Consider the following 12528-nt stretch of genomic DNA (forward strand, 5'->3'; position numbering starts at 1 on the left):
GGCGGTTACTCCGGGACATCGACAGAGATGGACGCGCTGACGGTGTACGCCTTCCATACGTGTGGCAGAAGGTCGTAGAGATGGAGGGGGGCGATTACATTGAAGGAATGTAACACGTGCTCATCTGCCAATACATTCAAGTAGCAATTATACCAGTGTTGCCATTACTTTTTATCCAACCCTTGTAGAATAAATAAGAGAATAGACGATCTATTCTTCAAAGATAGAAGAAATAAGAGAATAGACGATTTATTCTTCAAAGATAGAAGAAATAAGAGAATAGACTATCTATTCTTCAAAGATAGAAGAAATAAGAAAACAGATCTATTCTGCAAAGATAGAAGAAATATATGATCGATGTAAATAGGAGAAATAGATGATCCATGTTCTTCCATGTGGGAAAGAAGAAATCCAAATAAGATTTACCGGAGGAAAGAAGAAGAAGCCTATCCTTTTCCCAGAGAAGAAATTCATATTAGTAGAAGAAAGAAGAAGAAGGCCAGGGTCATAGAAGATGGAGGAAGAAGAAATCCAAATAAGATTTATCTAGAAGAAAGAAGAAGAAGCCAAATCTCCTCCATTCTAAAAGAATATAATCTATGTACACACACACACACACACACACACACACACACACACACACACACACACACACACATACATATATATATACTGAGCGGTGGCTCAGTAGGTAACGCGTCTGACTACCATGCTCAAGGTTCCGGGTTCGATCCCCGGCCGGTTCAAATCCGGGAACTTTTCTAACGTTGGAAGCGGACCCGGCGCCCACCCAGCGTCGAATGACATGGGTACCTGGGGGAAACCCTGGGGGGTAAAGGCGGTCAGGGGCGTGATGCTGATCACATCACCCCCACTCATGACCGGATCAAGAAAGTGTGGGGCGTTACCCCCACACCCCCTACACGCCTTCACCGCGTGGTGCTAAGCACAGGGAAGCACTTTACCTTATATATATATATATATATTCCCTCGAACATATGATCTCTGTAAATTGTGAAGATTTTCAGAATATAGACTCGCATTTTTTCATATCCCTTGGCTATTCTGCTTTCTGATTAGCTTTCTTAAAAAAAGAACCCATTACCCTGAAGATATTTGTAGCCGTGGTATACTAAACTAATTTGTGAACCTAAGGGGCGTAGCATCATTAAAAAAATGTCCAAAATTCAGCTACAAAGACTATAAAAATATTTAAATTCATATTTTATGTTACAACTGTAAAGTACATCCAGATTTTCACAGAAAGAAAAGTTACTGAAATTATTATAGTTGCATTAACACACTCTACAAATATTTCCATAGTAGGGACAGTATCAGAAATAGAAAAATATATATTTACGTACATTTTTATTTGGTTTAATCCTGTTCAAATATTTTACAAGGCCGCCGTTTACTAGAAAAAGCCTTTCTATAAAACCATATATCCATATTTATGGTGCCAAAAAGACATACAAGCAATTGAAACGACAGGTTTAAGAAGGGAATGAAGACCAAAAAATGGCAAAATGACCTTATGTACTCGACATCATCGGAAAGAGTCGCTCTACAAGTGAGTGTGAAGAAAGATATAAAATGCAGTCCCTAGAGGAAAATAAAGAACCCTGAAATCAACGTAAGTTGTAAGAAGGGAATGAATCCCTACCACTTATACACTTCTTTTTGATATCCCACAAATTTACTTTTTGGACTTATTCCCACCTGCAGATTCAATTATAAGCGCGTTTTTTAAAATTTAAAAATCGATTTAAATAAAAAATCTGAATTAAATAAAAAACAGCAGCAAAAATTATTTTTATCCACCCTGGTACAAAACACATTTTGAGATGTTTCCCGGTGGCGAAGAAACCCTATGTAATCGACGCACAGTCTCTCCTAACTGTTTAAATAAGATTTACATTGATCAGGAACTTTGAGGAACAGCATCTGTGTAGGGAGTACATAAGTGACACCAACAGTTCCGGAAATACATATGTAAGACTGGCGTACGCAGAGAGGGGCTGATGGGCTTACAGTCCTCTCCTAAATTGAGAAAATTAACATTTACAAATAAGAGCATTGAATAAATCTGGAAAAACTAGAGTGGTAAATTCAAAGCCCCTTAAAATAAGCCCTGATAGCCATTGTTGAGAGTTGAAAGTTCTAAATGTACGAAATATCTTATTATACTGTCTTTTCAATTCTAGCCCCATCCGAAAAAAACATTTTGCGAACGCCTGTCTAACTTGTATTCAAGTTATACATTCTACAGCCCTATTCACAAGCATACCATATACAAATCAATCAACAAATATGAACTATTATCCCAATCATTGGTATAGTAGTAGTTTTAGAATGTTACTCCCAAGAGGTTCATGATCTAGAGAAATATGAAGTCAAGAATATTATGTTAATTGAATATTAAAATACGGTTACTATTTTGACCATTGCATACACAATAATTACTGCGACTTTCGAAACTAAATATCAGAGGCATCTAGCGGTGGATAGTTGAACTACGATCTTCAAAATAATTATTAATGAAAAAAAGTCAATATTGTAAGATTGAATAAACATTGCGTACAAATGATGATGATTGAGGTCGTATACATAACAATTGACAGTCTGTGGCTATATTAAACGTCTTCACCAGCAAAAGCCACACAAAAACTGAAATACTACTTGAAGAAATGGAGCAGGATGGCACCATTAAAAAAAGCCACTAGCATCCAACAGCCCACGATCTAGTTTTTGCGTCAGCCATATTAGAATTACGTCACTAACGAACGTCTACCAAGGGTGCTCACAATGATTTTCAGCTGCACGAAGTCTCCAATCGAAAACTGCCCTGTCTGATGCAAACCCCGGTTCCATTTCCGTCGTTCCTCTTTCAGCAAGCTTCGATTTCCTGCCACAATTCGTCCTATCGGATGCTGTTTTATTCCAAACTGATGAATGCAGATTTCTCTATCTGTGCAAATGCTCGCGACACGTGAACGAATTGGCGCAACAATGCAAAAGAAAACTTTGCCTCCCGTGCATAATATATGAGCTATCGTAGACACTGGATGTAATCATATTCCGAATTATTACTATATTGCGAATTAAGTTAGACCTCTGTGGTTTATTACATTTTTTCTATCTGGGGAAGGGCGTGTAGGTTCTATTCAGGATGGTGCAAGTGTAAATTTAGAGTCTAAATTACCATAAATTGGACATCTGTGAAAACCTTTACTCGGGTGTTGAGGAAACATGAGGGTGAACAAATCAGTCAGACTTTATCTTTGTATCCAGTGGCGCTGATTAGGGGGGGCGAGGAGGGTCAGTTGCCTCCCACACTTTTGCCCCCGCACTATGCTAAACTTTACCTACCAAGGGAAAGTAAACTGTCCATGATCCTCCCCCCCCCCCCCCCCGGTTTTGCCACCTTGCACCCCTAGTTTTGAAGACCAGTCGCCGCCATTGTTTCTATAATAAACCAAAAATATTGCGGTGCAAAAGAATGTCTATATCTCGCAATATTACGTTCTTCGAAAGTAGATACGTTTGATAAAATAATATGACATATACAATCTATAATTTTGAGACACTTATTAATTATCTACCGGTAAGTTGTCATTTGTGAGGCTTATTGACCACCATCCTTGCAACCAGTTTCCGTTCTTCACACTGTGTGGAACAGGAAGAATAATGCACAAAAAACTGTGGTAACTTCTACCCACGTTTCTTGATCTAACTCCCTGATTTCGTTTGTCTTTCGTCGCAATGCTTTCCAAATGAGCGCAGCAGTGCCATCTTTTGCTAACTTACAAATATATCTTCACTGATTCTTTCCAACGAACAAATTCTGGTAACGAACTCTTAATCCTAAACGACATTTCATCTTTCCTCAGTAACAGGTCCACATGCAATTTTAATTTCTGCCTCTCCGAGTATTCGCGGCGAAAGAGTTATTTTGTGTTTCGTATCAATATTAGGGGCTGATGTATCGGTTGATATTTTCGCACCGATACTAGCCGATACCATTGGTTTTGAGTTGCTAGAAGCGCGGCCAAAACCAAAATTTGCTCCTTTTCAAAGGTACGTTTACCTTTTCAACTTACCTTTGGTTTTGAAAAAAAAATAGGGTAACATTATAGTATAGGGGTGACGGATTTCCTCAAATTTACAGGAGAAAGTACTTACGGAAATCGTTTTCTGTACCGTTGTGGAAGTTCGTGAATGTAGTTTTGATCCATTTTAATGCGAATACATGTCGTTTTCAGCGAAAATATCTGTCCGACACGCTGTTTCTGCTTCCGCCATTTGCTTTCTGCACGAGAGCACAATAGATGACGTAATCCCGTAGTCAGTGTTTCAGACTCGCCGTGTTTTCATTAGAACATGACGTGTCGAGTATATTTATTTTTTAATTTTTTTTTTAACTATGCTTGCCTAACCTAACCTTACGGAAAATGGTTTTTGGAGCTAACGTGAAAGGTTTTTAAGGCTAACGTCAATGGTTTTTGGGGCTAACGTCAATGGTTTGGGGGGCTAACGTCAATCGTTTGTGGGACTAACGTCAATGATTTCTGAGGCTAACGTCAATGGTTTGCGACGTATTAGCATAATTTCAAATCCGGGCACGAAAGTAGGTATTTTCCGGTGAACGCGGTTGCAACACTGCATAAATCGACAAAACACTCGCGCAACGTGCGATGAACCAGTACACTGTCGCCAAAATGTCGTCGCCTTGTAATGAAGGGGTCCCGGGTTCGATACCCGGTGGAGGCACACAGTGGTTCGGATTCCACTTTAAACTGTAGGTCCAGTCCCGATTAGCCTTACTGTGCATAAAGTGGACTTAAAACACCAACTCAAATCAAATCAAATCAAACTGTCGCCATAATGTGTGTTACAGAATCGAAATAACAAGTAACAGTAAGTACTCATAATGTAAGAACTAGACATTATCTTACTTAGAAATGCATTATTTCACCTTACGAAATGTTCCGCATTACAAAATAGTACGTTAGAAATGTAAAAAAATGCGAAATATATGATTTATAGGTGTCACCCCCCTACTATAATAGTACCAAAAATTGTTGTGCATTTGTTAAATGAACCTGTACTCAACTTTCCATGAGCAGCAAGTACGTGACACAAATACATCATACGCAGATCAAACTCACGTGCAAATGAAGCGTAACATGAAATTATCCCCATACAAGTTCGCTGCTTCTGTTTAGTTCTCTTGGAAGTCTACCAGGCTTTGTTCGTACAGATGCGGTCTCGTGTAACAATAACCCCAATGAGGTCCCAATAGCTAATGATGCACCTGTGGGTAATCCTTCCACTTTCTTTGGTGTTTGTGGACATCTTTCGCTTTAGAGACTTCCCGCAGTCAAAAAGGCTCGGAAGTTGAGGAAATATCATTTTTTTCCCCTAGTGTCCGAAGACGAGGCCCAACATAATATGTTCATTTTGGGTCATTGTAGGCCAGAAAAAGGTGAGTTTTATTTGTTCTTTTTTGCCTTTTTCGGCGTTTTTTGGCTTATTGGTCCTTTTTTAGCCTTTTTAGGTCTTAACGGCTTTTTTTTGCAACTTCACCTTCCTTCGACTACGTTTTTACTGCTCATTCTCAATTCGAATAATCATCAGTTCATCACGTCTTAAAACATCCTTTCTGTAGTAGAGAAATAAAAAAAGAAAGAAAGAAATATATTTTTGGACGACTGAAGCAGATACGGTACAAGGTCCTTTAACCGTAACTTGTCTGGAAGGTCGCGCTGTAAGTGGCAACTTTATCTTGTTTTGAAGCTTACAGCACGGTGTATACGACCATATACATTAAATATGTAATTAAAACTGAAGTTATTAATTAATTTGGATCACATTTATACGTCCTTTTTTCCGTTTTTAGGTCATTTTTTTATATTTTATAGGCCTCTTTTTGGCAATTTGTAGGTCTTCAACTTCCGAGCCCCAGCCATGACCAATGAAAGTGGTGGACGTGTATGAGACATAGTACGTAGGAAGCATTGGAAATTCAAGTACCTGGACTAACCCCCCTTTTCCTTTCCGACTTTAGACTTTTGTTTGTCCCGATCTGGATAACTGGGTTTCAGCAGGCTTGTTTCGGCACAGTGAATACGGCAGGGGAATAATTTTCTTCGAACGACAGATTACGGCACTAAGTTTCTGGAAAGTGTAGTGATGGGTTTCGATCTTTTCCCACGCCAAGCGATAGAACTATGCATTTTTTCTTTTTCAAGAAACCATTTGCCGAACGTATATATATCAAAGCAAAGTCACGTCGGAATATCACTGTACTGAAGTCAGTCGCCTTATATAAAAGCAAGAGACTGGTAAGTTTTCATTTTCTCCTTACATTTCGTTTACTAATTATTATTCTCTTTGTTAAAGAACAAAAAAGAGACTAGATTGGTTTTACATTACAGCTTTACTGTTAGTTTTTGACGTCGTGTCCGGGGCTGGTAAATCGCCAATTACTCTTGTGCCCACGGATGATTTAATGTTAGTTTGGGAAGAGTGATCCCTTAGTTTTAGAGGAGATTGAAGAGGCATGATCTCATTTTTCAACACTGGGGGAGAGAGGGACGACAACGGCACGGTTGCCTCTCTCTTAGCTTCACTTAATATTTCTCTAATATTTGAAATATCTGATCAATTGTCACCGATCTAAAAAAAATACTGTAAAGTTGAGATGCATATTTGCAACAGAGCATCGTTTGTTGGATTAATTTATTCATCGCCCATCGTCAGAAATGCATACGTATACACACACACAGACAGACAGACAGACATGCACACACACACACCCATATACTGGGTGAGTGTTTTAAAAGAGGCCCAGTGGAAAATGTGATCCTTGCTTGTAGGCAACCCTGGTACACCGAAGAGAAGAGTGGGGCAGAGAACAGTCCAGGATATGTCATGTGATGTCATGTTGTCGAATATGCTTGGCACCGATATCCTGGACTGTTCTCTGCCCCACTCTTCTCTTCGGTGTACCAAGGTTACCTACATGCAAGGAACGCATTTTCCACGGGGCCTCTTTTAAAACACTCACCCAGTATATATACATACACACACACACACACACACACACATATGTATGTATATCTATAGCCTTTGTTACTTAAATTGGAATTATACAAGCATCGGCATCGGTTCAAAGTGGTATCGGCTCAGCCCTAATCAATATAGTTGTTGATCTGAACTGACACCTATACTCTGTCCCTAGAAACTCTGTCACAGGTGAACGATAACAAGTCCTCTGCGCAACTTGTGACTCGGGAGGTCTAGACCGTTACTCTATGCGCAGTACACAGCAGCATGAGTTCAACTAGAAGCATAACCCTACGCTGACGACACGGCTATCTTCAATGAACGCGTGAGCGGGAAAGTGAAGAAATAGAAGGGAAAACGAGGCTGCAGCTACCAGCCGTTTGCAGCAGCGCGCACTGCTTTGCTCCGCCCACTCGCTTCCTCCCCCTCTCTACCGTTATGCGAGGCCTTGCTCCACAGATTCAGATACTTACAAGGGAGGTTATATAAGTGTCCCCTTCCTATTTCCATGAAACTTGGCAGGTGTATAGAGGGGCCCAAAAAAAGAAATACGTGTTTTTTTTTTTTTGTTTCGGCTAAAAAAACTGTTTTAGGGGGCAAAACACCCCTCAAATCTCAAGATGAGAACAAATTGAAGTGGGGATCTGACCCCTGTGTCCCCCTCCGATTTACTTGAAACTTGGCAAGTGTATAAAGAGGCCCAAAGGAAGAAATACGTGTTTTTTTGTTTCGGCTAAAAAAACTGTTTTAGGGGGCAAACCCCCTCAAATGTCCAGGTGAGGACAAATTGACGTGGTGATCTGACCCCTGTGTCCCCCTCCGATTTCCATGAAATTTGGCAGGTGTATAGAGAGGCCCTATGCCCCCTGTTTCTTCCTATGCCATATTTACGTGGTTTCGGGGTCAGATGCCCACTTCAATTTCTCCTCATCTTGACATTTGGGGGGGGGGTTGCCCCCTAAAACAGTTTTTTAGCTGAAACACAAAACACATATTTCTTCCTTTGGGCCTCTCTATACACCTGCCAAGTTTCATAGAAATCGGAGGGGACACAGGGGTCAGATCCCCACATCAATTTGTCCTCATCTTGACATTTGGGGGGGGAGGGGTTGCCCCCTAAAACAGTTTTTTTAGCCGAAACAAATAAACACGTATTTCTTCCTTTGGGCCCCTCTATACACCTGTCAAGTTTCATGGAAATCGGAGGGGGGCACTTAGATAACCTCCCTTGTTAGTGTAGGTACGCCCGTTGGTAACCAAGAGGCTGGAAGCATAAAGAAAGAATTGCAAAATGGGACTTCCTTCTAGAAGCGAACGGATCAGAGCCCAAAGCTCTTCTACAGAAGCAACCTTTGTACGACTCATCTGCTCGGGAGATAATTCCCAGAGATTTCTCAGCAAAGGAAAGAAAGAAAACGCCTTTTCATGGTTCCTCTACGTTTCCCGATCATCCTTCCTTAGGAGCCCCCGCCCCCCTCTTATCAAACACATTTCAATTTCCCTGACCTCCATGCTTTTATCGTTCAATGTCGTCCTGGAAAATCCAGAACTTCATTTCTCGCTCTCGTAGTCCCTGTCACTAGGTAATGGATCGCCATCGCTAAGGGGGAGGGAGAGGATTGTGTAACAACAAGATCGTCAAGGAAGCCCCCTTCCTCACCCCAGCCCGTTCAGCATCTGGCATATTCGATCAGCTTCCCCTCTTAATTGAACATGGAAATGAAGACCTTTCCCAGCCATATTGAGTCCGAAATCCTTTTAGTCGTAATAAGAAGGCCTGTCATGGATAACCAGGAGTGACGTAAGACGGCAAACATTTTTCAGAAAAGGGTTACTCCGCTGGGATTTGCGCAATCTTACGTGTACCTTAGTCACGGAATCTTATGCAATTTTGAACCGTCCTTACGCGAAAACAGAATTTTCAAGGTGAGTCTAAGAAGTTCCAAGACTGTGGTCTTCGATGATACAATTTGTGCCATATATCAGCAAATGTCTGAACTAATTGTCCAGACTTACTTTTGTGCAAAAGTTAGTCTGCATATGCAAAGAGCATTTCACATTTTCTCCAAGCGCTGTATAAATTATATGTTTTAATTTTGACGTTGCTATGGTGACGAAACCTAACGGCTCAAGTAAAATCGGAGCATGTGACGGGCAACGAAGGGGTGAAAAACGAATTGCATCTTCTATTGTTTCATTTCTAACACGTAAACACATAGAAGTTATATGTTTGTGGACGCTATTGTACTTTGACTGCCTGGTTTATTTTACTTCGATTGTCCGCTACTTTTCGTTAATCGCGAAGATGAGGATGAGAGATGATATGATGAAATTGATGAAGGGACACTCACAAAGAACACTCATGCCCATGTCCGGATTCGAACCCGGGCCCATTGGCGTCGTAGCGTAGTGTGCTAATCAAGGGCGCCAGCAGGTAGACACCAGAGGGGGCATTTGTCCCCCCTGAGATTTCTGGAAGGAATGAATGTAATTCGAAGGAGGAAATTGTAGCTATGTTTTATAACAAAAAATATTATTTTCTGTGACTTGCAGGCCAGAAGTTACAGCAATTATTATTATTATTATAATCATCATTATTATTATTATTTGAAGTAGGCTTAAGCTTACAGTCTATTTTATCACTGATTATCTAACTACAGAAAAACAGCTTTTGTTAGTATACAGTTATGCAAATTGTGTATGCAATTTAAAAAAAAACAACATAAGAAGTTGTAGTAGTAATAATAATAGCAATAAATGATGATGATAATAATAATAAAAGTAATAATAATAATAATAACAACAAAAGTTTATTATATGACTCTGCCCCCCCCTGAGAAAAAATCCTGTGGGCGACCTTGGAGCAAACCACTCCGCCACGAAGTTCGGCGGAAGCCATTGAGCCCATTGATGATGATGAAAGAACAAACACGAAGCACGTCTTTCGGAACTCGAACCCAGAACCATCGTATGCGATGTCGGGACTCGACCTCTCGACACACTGAACCTGCAAGGTGGCAAAATGTTTCTAATCCAGTTAGAACATGATCATAGTAAAGGGCATATTTATCTGATTTATGAATTCTAATTTAATAATTAATGTACACTTTCATTCCAATTTAGGTGTTTGAGGAAATGCATGCATCAGCCGAAAGAAAAACAAAAAAGTTGCTTGTTCACGAGTATTTAAAGCAATAAGTTACTAAAGTGCTCACGAGATGGCGACAGCAACATTTTTATATAAAAAAGCACTGCGTTCACATTATGAATGATAAAAAAGTAGCTACACGCATGATCAAATTTAGTTGAAAACCAAACCTAACGCCAGTATGTTTTCTCATTAGCAAGGACAGCAGTTTTATTAGCTGCGTTCATCTATCTCTGTGATGTAATGGCATTATAAAAGGGGAGTTAGATAAAGGCCGTCTCGTGCACGCGTACTTTTAATCAGCTTTTGTGGGAGACCGATGTCGGATGCCATGTTGCTGGCCACATGCGCGTAAATCCCCAATGGTTCGGCTACCATTAGGGAAAGCGTGTCTAAAGTTCGCAACAATGCTGGAAAAAGTTATTTTTGAAGCTATTTTTCGGTCATTACTGAACAATCAAATTACTTTCCATGTGACAAAGGCCTTGAGTTGTGTAGTTCATAAAACATTTGTCGCGTAAACAAATTGTTTTTTTTTTGTTTTTTTTTAAAAAAAACGGTTGTAAATTTAAAAGCAGATAGTGTCGACAGGAGAAGATATTTGACACCGAATTGTCCTTTATCGTGAACGAGTTAGTCTCGTTCTCGGTCTTGTTTCTCGTTGTTCTCGGTTTCAGTATTTTGATTGGATTTCTCTTACGCTAATAGCGAAGATGAAGATGAAGAGTGGCGGCGATAGGGTGCGAAAATCTGGGGGGCAAGGACAATTTACTTTCACTTGATAGACAAGGCTTACCATTAAGAGGCCATAGTGCTGGGGCAAAAAGTGACAAAAGTAGGGGGTAGTCTTCTTGCCCTCCCTCCGTAATCGCCACTGAAGATGAATAATGAAGAGATGAAATTGATTGATTGACTGATTTGTTGTTTTTAGTTCACTTTATGCACAGTAAGTCTAATTGGGACTGGACCTACAATGAAAGTGGGATCCGAACTACTTGTGCCTCCACCGGGTATCGAACCCGAGACCCCTTGATTACAAGGCGACGACGCTACCACTGCGCCATCGGGGAGGCCGAGATGAAATTGAGGAAGGGACAGTACAACACACAAAATTTTCATTTACAGAATAATCGTTGCAGTCCAATGGATAAAATAATTCAGATCTCTTGGTTTCATCTCGTAACAGTAGATGACGACTTTCATACAGAGTCAACAGTCAGTGGTGACTGATGCTCTGGAAACAGCATTCCAGAGCTAACAGCCATATTCTCCCTACAAGAAGTTAAAAAAAATCGATCAATATTGGAATTTCTCAGTGTCGAAATAGCGATATTCCCCGAATTCCACTAAATCGCATACCGTAGACGATTTATGGAGTTGAAATTATCGTGTGAATCGAACGGGCAAAATCGACGGAAGAAGAGAACGTGAGTTATCTTCAAGCTGAGCTCTTTTTGTTCCGCAGTGTAATTCTTAAATATGGAATTGCTGAGGCAAGAAAATACTTTTCAAATATGCAACGACAGAAATATTCGTTAGCAATAACTGAAGAAATGCGTGCACAACTATTTTTTTTAATCTCTAGCCAAATTAGGCCCGTTTGTGGAGGGATTGCCAGAATCCTGCCCCTGCGTTGCCAAAAGGTGCGACATTCTTCAACACACCGTCAAGTTTATTTAGTGCCAAGTGTTTGTATTATCATGAAGGAAGGACAGTACACAACAAAAGCAGAAACGTGATATTTGACGGTGTTGAATTTTGTTGACGGAGGGAAGGTATAAATATGACACCTCGGGAGCGCTTATCACAAGCGAAGCGGTGACTGCGAGAGAATGAAACAAATGAGAATCTAATTTAGTTGACGAGTAGGTCACTGTCTTTCTCTTCTTGGTACGGCTGTAGCTCGTGGCAGGGGCGGCTGCTCCTCAGGTTGCAAAGTTGTATGCAACCACCACATATTTTTTGGACTTGCAAAGATAAATATTAAACTTATTTCGTAGTGTATAATAGTTATACAATTTAATCTTTTGATACAGAGCATTTCAGTTGTTTGCCTTTGCACGGGATGGAAATCTCGGTCTTTCCACGAGGTTACTCGGCTTCTGCCACTTGAAGAGGGTATTGGAGGCCTTTATATCCTTTTACATGCGTTTCGAGCGCTATACCTGCCTTTCCTCTATCTCGGTGTATGGCAGCCAGGTAAGAAGGAAGGAACCATCTTCCAGTGTTGCCAACTCATCAAGCTTAATCAACCGAACACGCAGGAACCGTATTTTTGTCTTCTGTACCGTACATTTGCAGTTAACGATTCG

The 12528-nt window shown here is 40.4% G+C and overlaps 1 long non-coding RNA gene across 1 annotated transcript in view; it reads right to left on the reverse strand.

The window, feature by feature from the left end:
• Window positions 1-12528, reverse strand: part of LOC145985338 (uncharacterized) — a 637838-nt gene that overhangs the window by 543581 nt on the left and 81729 nt on the right. The window lies entirely within an intron of this gene.

The sequence above is a fragment of the Lepisma saccharinum genome, chromosome 3 (genome assembly GCF_977018435.1).
Source record: "Lepisma saccharinum chromosome 3, izLepSacc3.1, whole genome shotgun sequence".
NCBI lineage: Eukaryota > Metazoa > Arthropoda > Insecta > Zygentoma > Lepismatidae > Lepisma > Lepisma saccharinum.